Source organism: Oncorhynchus clarkii, chromosome 31, assembly GCF_045791955.1.
Source record: "Oncorhynchus clarkii lewisi isolate Uvic-CL-2024 chromosome 31, UVic_Ocla_1.0, whole genome shotgun sequence".
NCBI classification, from domain to species: Eukaryota; Metazoa; Chordata; class Actinopteri; order Salmoniformes; family Salmonidae; genus Oncorhynchus; species Oncorhynchus clarkii.
In genome coordinates, this window is record NC_092177.1 from 26,218,653 (window position 1) to 26,231,432 (window position 12,780).

The 12,780-nt window shown below is 46.9% G+C and overlaps 1 protein-coding gene across 10 annotated transcripts in view; it reads right to left on the bottom strand.

Moving 5' to 3' along the window:
- The window catches only part of LOC139391237 (protocadherin gamma-C5-like), a 76,646-nt gene that overhangs the window by 15,239 nt on the left and 48,627 nt on the right, over window positions 1–12,780 (bottom strand). The window lies entirely within an intron of this gene.

The window sequence follows — 12,780 nt, forward strand, 5'->3', positions numbered from 1 at the left end:
GAGAGAGGGGGAGGGATGGAGGGATAGAAGGAGGGAGGTAGAGACAGGGGTAGAGCAACACACTATCCAATTTCAATAACAACACTGGCTAACACAGAATTTACAAGCTGCACCAAAATGCCCCACTGATTAAATATCAGTCTACCCAAGGGTCTCGTAACACAATGATACACATCGCTCACATCTGTATGCAAATTCTATCCTGTCAAGGATCCTTTAAATGTATACTTATATTGATAAGAGACTGTCAATTAAACCAAACAGGAATACCCTGGTCTCTGAACTATGAATAGGCTTCTAAATAAGACAACCATGACAGGGAGGGAAGAAAGGTGTGTAATCTAATCTTCTCCACTCATGTAGTGGGTATTTAGTTTCAAACGGAGAGACAGACGCACAGATGGATATTCCCCCATTTCTCTCTCTGCTGGTTTTGGCGGCAGTTGTCATGGCAGTAAGGGAGAAAAGAGAAAACGTGTTTCCTCATCTGAAAATGAACGAGGGGACCAACATTCCAGCAGTGTGACGCTCACTGCCGACAAAACCATTCCCAGAGGTCATTCCCAGGTCTCGCCACAGGCATGTAGAATAAAGGCAAACAGATTCTGGGCTGGCGTTCCATACAGGGACACTATGTAGTGTTACTGTACTGAGGTGAGTTCACACATTTGAAGGGTCAAGTGACGTTAGCAAGAGCACAACAGCTCACGTTCATTTCTATCTCTTTCAGTTTGTATGTAACGTAATAAATGTGTACTAACTTTCTGCCCCTAAAATGGGGACCGGTGCTCCAGAAAGCTGATCCAGAGTCAGTTAAAGGCAGAACCAAGAAAGTGACCAGAGAGGATCAAATCCACTAGACTCCCTCAGTGAGAAGTTCTGCCGGCTCTGAGGCCAGATAGGGATTAGAGTTCTCCTGTTCTGATCCATAGACTTAGCAGAATTATAGCTCCTAGCACACAGTTACCACAGGAGTTAGAACCGTAGGTAGAGAACCTACTGCCTTACAGCCTGTTCATGTCCATAGGATACTGTGGATGAAAACAGTCAGTTTAGAGGTTTAAAATCATTGAGAATTTATCTGATGTGGAGAAGGATAATCACAGTGAGGGGTGGCTCTGGATTCAAGTGGGAAGAGACACTAATCGCTGAACATGAACGTCTGGTCTCCATCTGTCTGTCTGTCGGTCGGTCGGTCGGTCGGTCGAACCAGAAAAGACTGGCCAGAATCTGATGAATAGAAGAGATTCACAGCAGGCTTCTCTGCCGAAACACACACACACACACACACACACCCTCCATTGGCATGGTTATCACACAGGCTGGACCCACCTGGTGCTTTGTGCTGTGTGAGGAAGTTACCGTTTTCAAACACACACCAAAACACACACACACACCCGAAGCTCTTTACATTAACAGAACTGTGGCTAGACTGCACCTGGTGCTCTGTCTGAACGTGGAGGTCCCTCCAACAGTAAATAGTCAAATAATATACAGTACCAGACAAAAGTTTGGACACACCTACTCATTCCAGGGTATTTTTTAATTTTGACTATTTTCTACATTGTAGAATAATAGTGAAAACATAAATACTATGACATTTTTGACTGGTACTGTACATAGGCCATTTAACAGATGTGTCATGTGTGCATCAATTTTACATAAGTGGTGGTCCCGGGAACCGAACCCACTACCCTGGTTTTACATGCTCTACCAACTGAGCTTCACAAACCCCCACACTCCCGCATAATATTATCCTAGTATTCACAATACATGCTTTTACGTTCCATTGTCCACTAAGCCATTCTGATGACGACACTAGAGGAAAAACAGATTATTATGAATCCTAAAGCTCTAGCTGGACCCTAGTGACAGAGTCAACCATGCTGGAACCACCAGGAGGCTACGACCAGGGCAGGAGACATGAAAGGAAGACTGTTGATGAGCTTTATTCAGATGCACTGGACCACACGGAGACACAGTCACACAGGATATGAGTCAGGGACAGAGTCAGTGAGCAATGCAGGCCTGTTGGTGGCACGTGCTGCTTCTTCATCTGTGAAACACACAGTATTTACCAACCACTCCATACCTAGTCACCCCACGTGACCACACGAACACAGCTACATACTGTAGTGTCAACATGAGCGCATACACACACCCTGAATGTGGTACTTTACTCCTTGTACACAACCCCACTCCAACAGTTCCAAACACAAAGAACATTTGATGAAGAGCTACACACTCCTATTGAAACGAGAGGAGATACGGGGACACTGAGGAGTCACTCTCTCTGTCACAATGGGACATTGGGAACTTAGGGCCCTGCTAAAATGACACACCCCTGTAGGGCTTGGAACACCTGACTATACGCTGTTCACACACACACTGATTGTGCACCCTCTGTGGCCTTGGCCCAGAGTGGGCACAAGTCCATCTGTCACTGGGGCACACGTGCGTAAAGCCATCCCTTGCTCTCTTTCTCTCCCTTAATCCTTCTCTCCTTCCCTCATCCTTCTCTCCTTCGTCACTGTTCTACACGTGTCACTGGAGCATGGAGACAGATGTTACCCTGACAACAGCGGGGACAGGCATATTTAGGGAGACAGAGAGATTCAGGGAGACAGAGAGAGAGAGATTCAGAGAGACAAAGGGAGAGAGAGAGAGAGAGAGAGAGAGAGAGAGAGAGAGAGTAAAATCTGATGACAAGGTAAACAACCTGCTACTTCAGAGAGAATCAGCTGCTGTGTAACCCACCAGAGAAACAGCTGCTGTGTAACTCACTAGAGAAACACCTGCTGTGTAACTCACCAGAGAAACACCTGCTGTGTAACTCACCAGAGAAACAGCTGCTGTGTAACTCACTAGAGAAACACCTGCTGTGTAACTCACCAGAGAAACACCTGCTGTGTAACCCACCAGAGAAACAGCTGCTGTGTAACTCACTAGAGAAACAGCTGCTGTGTAACCCACCAGAGAAACGTCAGCTGTGTAACCCATCAAAGAAACGTCAGCTGTGTAACCCACCAGAGAAACAGCTGCTGTGTAACTCACTAGAGAAACAGCTGCTGTGTAACCCACCAATAAAACGTCAGCTGTGTAACCCACCAGAGAAACAGCTGCTGTGTAACCCACCAGAGAAACGTAGGCTGTGTAACCCACCAGAGAAACAGCTGCTGTGTAACTCACCAGAGAAACAGCTGCTGTGTAACTCACCAGAGAAACGTAGGCTGTGTAACTCACCAGAGAAACAGCTGCAGTGTAACCCACCAGAGAAACGTAGGCTGTGTAACCCACCAGAGAAACAGCTGCTGTGTAACCCACCAGATAAACGTAGGCTGTTTAACCCACCAGAGAAACAGCTGCTGTGTAACCCACCAGAGAAACGTAGGCTGTGTAACCCAGCAGAGAAACAGCTGCTGTGTAACCCACCAGAGAAATGTAAGCAGTGTAACCCACCAGAGAAACAGCTGCTGTGTAACTCACCAGAGAAACAGCTGCTGTGTAACTCACCAGAGAATCAGATGCTGTGTAACCCACTGAAGAAACAGCTGCTGTGTAACTCACCAGAGAAATGTAAGCTGTGTAACCCACCAGAGAAACAGCTGCTGTGTAACTCACCAGAGAAACAGCTGTTGTGTAACTCACCAGAGAAACAGCTGCTGTGTAACTCACCAGAGAAACAGCTGCTGTGTAACTCACCAGAGAAACAGCTGCTGTGTACCCCACCAGAGAAACAGCTGCTATGTAACTCACCAGAGAAACAGCTGCTGTGTAACTCACTAGAGAAACAGCTGCTGTGTAACCCACCAGAGAAACGTAGGCTGTGTAACCCACCAGAGAAACAGCTGCTGTGTAACTCACCAGAGAAACAGCTGCTGTGTAACTCACCAGAGAAACGTAGGCTGTGTAACTCACCAGAGAAACAGCTGCAGTGTAACCCACCAGAGAAACGTAGGCTGTGTAACCCACCAGAGAAACAGCTGCTGTGTAACCCACCAGAGAAATGTAAGCAGTGTAACCCACCAGAGAAACAGCTGCTGTGTAACTCACCAGAGAAACAGCTGCTGTGTAACCCAGCAGAGAAACAGCTGCTGTATAACTCACCAGAGAAACAGCTGCTGTATAACTCACCAGAGAAACAGCTGCTGTATAACTCACCAGAGAAACAGCTGCTGTGTAACCCACTGAAGAAACAGCTGCTGTGTAACCCACCAGAGAAACAGCTGTTGTGTAACTCACCAGAGAAACAGCTGCTGTGTAACTCACCAGAGAAACAGCTGCTGTGTAACTCACCAGAGAAATGTAAGCTGTGTAACCCACCAGAGAAACAGCTGCTGTGTAACTCACCAGAGAAACAGCTGCTGTGTAACTCACCAGAGAAACAGCTGCAGTGTAACTCACCAGAGAAACAGCTGCTGTGTAACTCACCAGAGAAACAGCTGCTGTGTACCCCACCAGAGAAACAGCTGCTATGTAACTCACCAGAGAAACAGCTGCTGTATAACTCACCAGAGAAACAGCTGCTGTGTAACCCACCAGAGAAACAGCTGCTGTGTAACTCACCAGAGAAACAGCTGCTGTGTAACTCACCAGAGAAACAGCTGCTGTGTAACCCACTGAAGAAACAGCTGCTGTGTAACTCACCAGAGAAATGTAAGCTGTGTAACCCACCAGAGAAACAGCTGCTGTGTAACCCACCAGAGAAACAGCTGCTGTGTAACCCACCAGAGAAACAGCTGCTGTGTAAATCACCAGAGAAACAGCTGCTGTGTAACCCACCAGAGAAACAGCTGCTGTGTAACTCACCAGAGAAACAGCTGCTGTGTAACCCACCAGAGAAACAGCTGCTGTGTAACTCACCAGAGAAACAGCTGCTGTGTAACCCACCAGAGAAACATAAGTTATGTAACCCACCAGAGAAACGTAAGCTGTGTAACCCACCAGAGAAACATAAGCTATGTAACTCACCAGAGAAACATAAGCTGTGTAACCCACCAGAGAAACGTAAGCTGTGTAACCCACCAGAGAAACATAAGCTATGTAACCCACCAGAGAAACAGCTGCTATGTAACCCACCAGTGAAACGTAAGCTGTGTAACCCACCAGAGAAACATAAGCTATGTAACTCACCAGAGAAACATAAGCTGTGTAACCCACCAGAGAAACGTAAGCTGTGTAACCCACCAGAGAAACATAAGCTATGTAACCCACCAGAGAAAAATAAGCTGTGTAACCCACCAGAGAAACGTAAGCTGTGAAACCCACCAGAGAAACAGCTGCTGTGTAACCCACCAGATAAACGTAGGCTGTTTAACCCACCAGAGAAACAGCTGCTGTGTAACCCACCAGAGAAACGTAGGCTGTGTAACCCAGCAGAGAAACAGCTGCTGTGTAACCCACCAGAGAAATGTAAGCAGTGTAACCCACCAGAGAAACAGCTGCTGTATAACTCACCAGAGAAACAGCTGCTGTATAACTCACCAGAGAAACAGCTGCTGTGTAACCCACTGAAGAAACAGCTGCTGTGTAACCCACCAGAGAAACAGCTGTTGTGTAACTCACCAGAGAAACAGCTGCTGTGTAACTCACCAGAGAAACAGCTGCTGTGTAACTCACCAGAGAAATGTAATGCTGTGTAACCCACCAGAGAAATAGCTGCTGTGTAACTCACCAGAGAAACAGCTGCTGTGTAACTCACCAGAGAAACATAAGCTGCTGTGTAACTCACCAGAGAAACAGCTGCTGTGTACCCCACCAGAGAAACAGCTGCTATGTAACTCACCAGAGAAACAGCTGCTGTATAACTCACCAGAGAAACAGCTGCTGTGTAACCCACCAGAGAAACAGCTGCTGTGTAACTCACCAGAGAAACAGCTGCTGTGTAACTCACCAGAGAAACAGCTGCTGTGTAACCCACTGAAGAAACAGCTGCTGTGTAACTCACCAGAGAAATGTAAGCTGTGTAACCCACCAGAGAAACAGCTGCTGTGTAACCCACCAGAGAAACAGCTGCTGTGTAACCCACCAGAGAAACAGCTGCTGTGTAACTCACCAGAGAAACAGCTGCTGTGTAACCCACCAGAGAAACAGCTGCTGTGTAACTCACCAGAGAAACAGCTGCTGTGTAACCCACCAGAGAAACAGCTGCTGTGTAACTCACCAGAGAAACAGCTGCTGTGTAACCCACCAGAGAAACATAAGTTATGTAACCCACCAGAGAAACGTAAGCTGTGTAACCCACCAGAGAAACATAAGCTATGTAACTCACCAGAGAAACATAAGCTGTGTAACCCACCAGAGAAACGTAAGCTGTGTAACCCACCAGAGAAACGTAAGCTGTGTAACCCACCAGAGAAACATAAGCTATGTAACCCACCAGAGAAACAGCTGCTATGTAACCCACCAGTGAAACGTAAGCTGTGTAACCCACCAGAGAAACATAAGCTATGTAACTCACCAGAGAAACATAAGCTGTGTAACCCACCAGAGAAACGTAAGCTGTGTAACCCACCAGAGAAACATAAGCTATGTAACCCACCAGAGAAACATAAGCTGTGTAACCCACCAGAGAAACGTAAGCTGTGTAACCCACCAGAGAAACAGCTGCTGTGTAACCCACCAGATAAACGTAGGCTGTTTAACCCACCAGAGAAACAGCTGCTGTGTAACCCACCAGAGAAACAGCTGCTGTGTAACCCACCAGAGAAACAGCTGCTGTGTAACCCACCAGAGAAACAGCTGCTGTGTAACTCACCAGAGAAACAGCTGCTGTGTAACTCACCAGAGAAACAGCTGCTGTGTAACTCACCAGAGAAACAGCTGCTGTGTAACTCACCAGAGAAACAGCTGCTGTGTAACCCACCAGAGAAACGGCTGCTGTGTAACCCACCATATAAACAGCTGTTGTGTAACCCACCAGAGAAACGTAAGCTGTGTAACCCAGCAGAGAAACAGCTGCTGTGTAACCCACCAGAGAAATGTAAGCAGTGTAACCCACCAGAGAAACAGCTGCTGTGTAACTCGCCAGAGAAACAGCTGCTGTGTAACCCGCCAGAGAAACAGATGCTGTGTAACTCACCAGAGAAACAGCTGCTGTGTAACCCACCAGAGAAATGTAATTCGTGTAACCCACCAGAGAAACAGCTGCTGTGTAACTCACCAGAGAAACAGCTGCTGTGTAACTCACCAGAGAAACAGCTGCTGTGTAACTCACCAGAGAAACAGCTGCTGTGTAACCCACCAGAGAAACAGCTGCTGTGTAACTCACCAGAGAAGCAGCTGCTGTGTAACTCACCAGAGAAACAGCTGCTGTATAACTCACCAGAGAAACAGCTGCTGTGTAACTCACCAGAGAATCAGATGCTGTGTAACCCACTGAAGAAACAGCTGCTGTGTAACTCACCAGAGAAATGTAAGCTGTGTAACCCACCAGAGAAACAGCTGCTGTGTAACTCACCAGAGAAACAGCTGTTGTGTAACTCACCAGAGAAACAGCTGCTGTGTAACTCACCAGAGAAACAGCTGCTGTGTAACTCACCAGAGAAACAGCTGCTGTGTACCCCACCAGAGAAACAGCTGCTATGTAACTCACCAGAGAAACAGCTGCTGTGTAACTCACTAGAGAAACAGCTGCTGTGTAACCCACCAGAGAAATGTAGGCTGTGTAACCCACCAGAGAAACAGCTGCTGTGTAACTCACCAGAGAAACAGCTGCTGTGTAACTCACCAGAGAAACGTAGGCTGTGTAACTCACCAGAGAAACAGCTGCAGTGTAACCCACCAGAGAAACGTAGGCTGTGTAACCCACCAGAGAAACAGCTGCTGTGTAACCCACCAGATAAACGTAGGCTGTTTAACCCACCAGAGAAACAGCTGCTGTGTAACCCACCAGAGAAACAGCTGCTGTGTAACCCACCAGAGAAACAGCTGCTGTGTAACCCACCAGAGAAACAGCTGCTGTGTAACTCACCAGAGAAACAGCTGCTGTGTAACTCACCAGAGAAACAGCTGCTGTGTAACTCACCAGAGAAACAGCTGCTGTGTAACTCACCAGAGAAACAGCTGCTGTGTAACCCACCAGAGAAACGGCTGCTGTGTAACCCACCATATAAACAGCTGTTGTGTAACCCACCAGAGAAACGTAAGCTGTGTAACCCAGCAGAGAAACAGCTGCTGTGTAACCCACCAGAGAAATGTAAGCAGTGTAACCCACCAGAGAAACAGCTGCTGTGTAACTCGCCAGAGAAACAGCTGCTGTGTAACCCACCAGAGAAACAGCTGCTGTGTAACTCACCAGAGAAACAGCTGCTGTGTAACCCACCAGAGAAATGTAATTCGTGTAACCCACCAGAGAAACAGCTGCTGTGTAACTCACCAGAGAAACAGCTGCTGTGTAACTCACCAGAGAAACAGCTGCTGTGTAACTCACCAGAGAAACAGCTGCTGTGTAACCCACCAGAGAAACGGCTGCTGTGTAACCCACCATATAAACAGCTGTTGTGTAACCCACCAGAGAAACGTAAGCTGTGTAACCCAGCAGAGAAACAGCTGCTGTGTAACCCACCAGAGAAATGTAAGCAGTGTAACCCACCAGAGAAACAGCTGCTGTGTAACTCGCCAGAGAAACAGCTGCTGTGTAACCCGCCAGAGAAACAGCTGCTGTGTAACTCACCAGAGAAACAGCTGCTGTGTAACCCACCAGAGAAATGTAATTCGTGTAACCCACCAGAGAAACAGCTGCTGTGTAACTCACCAGAGAAACAGCTGCTGTGTAACTCACCAGAGAAACAGCTGCTGTGTAACTCACCAGAGAAACAGCTGCTGTGTAACCCACCAGAGAAACAGCTGCTGTGTAACTCACCAGAGAAGCAGCTGCTGTGTAACTCACCAGAGAAACAGCTGCTGTATAACTCACCAGAGAAACAGCTGCTGTGTAACTCACCAGAGAATCAGCTGCTGTGTAACCCACTGAAGAAACAGCTGCTGTGTAACTCACCAGAGAAATGTAAGCTGTGTAACCCACCAGAGAAACAGCTGCTGTGTAACTCACCAGAGAAACAGCTGTTGTGTAACTCACCAGAGAAACAGCTGCTGTGTAACTCACCAGAGAAACAGCTGCTGTGTAACTCACCAGAGAAACAGCTGCTGTGTACCCCACCAGAGAAACAGCTGCTATGTAACTCACCAGAGAAACAGCTGCTGTATAACTCACCAGAGAAACAGCTGCTGTGTAACCCACCAGAGAAACAGCTGCTGTGTAACTCACCAGAGAAACAGCTGCTGTGTAACTCACCAGAGAAACAGCTGCTGTGTAACCCACTGAAGAAACAGCTGCTGTGTAACTCACCAGAGAAATGTAAGCTGTGTAACCCACCAGAGAAACAGCTGCTGTGTAACCCACCAGAGAAACAGCTGCTGTGTAACCCACCAGAGAAACAGCTGCTGTGTAACTCACCAGAGAAACAGCTGCTGTGTAACCCACCAGAGAAACATAAGTTATGTAACCCACCAGAGAAACGTAAGCTGTGTAACCCACCAGAGAAACATAAGCTATGTAACTCACCAGAGAAACATAAGCTGTGTAACCCACCAGAGAAACGTAAGCTGTGTAACCCACCAGAGAAACATAAGCTATGTAACCCACCAGAGAAACAGCTGCTATGTAACCCACCAGTGAAACGTAAGCTGTGTAACCCACCAGAGAAACATAAGCTATGTAACTCACCAGAGAAACATAAGCTGTGTAACCCACCAGAGAAACGTAAGCTGTGTAACCCACCAGAGAAACATAAGCTATGTAACCCACCAGAGAAACATAAGCTGTGTAACCCACCAGAGAAACGTAAGCTGTGTAACCCACCAGAGAAACATAAGCTGTGTAACCCACCAGAGAAACGTAAGCTGTGTAACCCACCAGAGAAACAGCTGCTGTGTAACCCACCAGAGAAACATAAGCTGTGCAACTCACCAGAGAAACAGCTGCTGTGTAACCCACCAGAGAAACAGCTGATGTGTAACCCACCAGAGAAACGTAAGCTGTGTAACCCACCAGAGAAACATAAGCTATGTAACTCACCAGAGAAACATAAGCTATGTAACCCACCAGAGAAACGTAAGCTATGTAACCCACCAGAGAAACGTAAGCTGTGTAACCCACCAGAGAAACGTAAGCTGTGTAACCCACCAGAGAAACGTAAGCTATGTAACTCACCAGAGAAACAGCTGCTATGTAACCCACCAGAGAAACGTAAGCTGTGTAACCCACCAGAGAAACATAAGCTATGTAACTCACCAGAGAAACGTAAGCTGTGTAACCCACCAGAGAAACATAAGCTATGTAACCCACCAGAGAAACAGCTGCTGTGTAACCCACCAGAGAAACATAAGCTGTGTAACCCACCAGAGAAACATAAGCTGTGTAACCCACCAGAGAAACATAAGCTATGTAACCCACCAGAGAAACGTAAGCTGTGTAACCCACCAGAGAAACGTAAGCTGTGTAACTCACCAGAGAAACGTAAGCTGTGTAACCCACCAGAGAAACATAAGCTATGTAACTCACCAGAGAAACGTAAGCTGTGTAACCCACCAGAGAAACATAAGCTATGTAACCCACCAGAGAAACAGCTGCTGTGTAACCCACCAGAGAAACATAAGCTGTGTAACCCACCAGAGAAACATAAGCTGTGTAACCCACCAGAGAAACATAAGCTATGTAACCCACCAGAGAAACGTAAGCTGTGTAACCCACCAGAGAAACGTAAGCTGTGTAACCCACCAGAGAAACATAAGCTATGTAACCCACCAGAGAAACGTAAGCTGTGTAACCCACCAGAGAAACGTAAGCTGTGTAACCCACCAGAGAAACGTAAGCTGTGTAACCCACCAGAGAAACATAAGCTATGTAACCCACCAGAGAAACGTAAGCTGTGTAACCCACCAGAGAAACGTAAGCTGTGTAACCCACCAGAGAAACGTAAGCTGTGTAACCCACCTGAGAAACATAAGCTATGTAACCCACCAGAGAAACGTAAGCTGTGTAACCCACCAGAGAAACGTAAGCTGTGTAACCCACCAGAGAAACGTAAGCTGTGTAACCCACCAGAGAAACGTAAGCTATGTAACTCACCAGAGAAACAGCTGCTATGTAACCCACCAGAGAAACGTAAGCTGTGTAACCCACCAGAGAAACGTAAGCTGTGTAACCCACCAGAGAAACATAAGCTGTGTAACCCACCAGAGAAACGTAAGCTGTGTAACCCACCAGAGAAACGTAAGCTGTGTAACCCACCAGAGAAACGTAAGCTGTGTAACCCACCAGAGAAACGTAAGCTGTGTAACCCACCAGAGAAACGTAAGCTGTGTAACCCACCAGAGAAACGTAAGCTGTGTAACCCACCAGAGAAACGTAAGCTGTGTAACCCACCAGAGAAACGTAAGCTGTGTAACCCACCAGAGAAACGTAAGCTGTGTAACCCACCAGAGAAACATAAGCTGTGTAACCCACCAGAGAAACGTAAGCTGTGTAACCCACCAGAGAAACGTAAGCTGTGTAACCCACCAGAGAAACGTAAGCTGTGTAACCCACCAGAGAAACGTAAGCTGTGTAACCCACCAGAGAAACGTAAGCTGTGTAACCCACCAGAGAAACGTAAGCTGTGTAACCCACCAGAGAAACATAAGCTGTGTAACCCACCAGAGAAACGTAAGCTGTGTAACCCACCAGAGAAACGTAAGCTGTGTAACCCACCAGAGAAACGTAAGCTGTGTAACCCACCAGAGAAACGTAAGCTGTGTAACCCACCAGAGAAACGTAAGCTGTGTAACCCACCAGAGAAACGTAAGCTGTGTAACCCACCAGAGAAACGTAAGCTGTGTAACCCACCAGAGAAACGTAAGCTGTGTAACCCACCAGAGAAACGTAAGCTGTGTAACCCACCAGAGAAACATAAGCTGTGTAACCCACCAGAGAAACATAAGCTATGTAACCCACCAGAGAAACGTAAGCTGTGTAACCCACCAGAGAAACGTAAGCTGTGTAACCCACCAGAGAAACATAAGCTGTGTAACCCACCAGAGAAACATAAGCTGTGTAACCCACCAGAGAAACATAAGCTATGTAACCCACCAGAGAAACATAAGCTGTGTAACCCACCAGAGAAACGTAAGCTGTGTAACCCACCAGAGAAACATAAGCTGTGTAACCCACCAGAGAAACATAAGCTGTGTAACCCACCAGAGAAACATAAGCTGTGTAACCCACCAGAGAAACATAAGCTATGTAACCCACCAGAGAAACATAAGCTGTGTAACCCACCAGAGAAACGTAAGCTGTGTAACCCACCAGAGAAACATAAGCTGTGTAACCCACCAGAGAAACGTAAGCTGTGTAACCCACCAGAGAAACGTAAGCTGTGTAACCCACCAGAGAAACATAAAAACTAAAACTAAACCACAACACCACCCACTGACCTCTTTCTGTCAGGACTTTACTAAAACTATAATCACTGGATAGGCTAAATTAAAAAAGGATTAAAAAAATGTAAATTTGGGAAAGAGGCCACAGTCTCTCCACATGAATCATCAAAACTAGAGCACAGGCAGCCATCTTGGAAACCCAGCACTACATAGTGAGTCAGGAACAGAGAGGAGTCCTCTGTATACTGTATGTGGACAGATTTAACGGAATATACCTTTCCATCCACACCCCGAGAACATAGAGTGGAATGGTATTCTTAACAAGTGCTCTGGGAATGAGGTTTGGGAATGTTTGGCCAG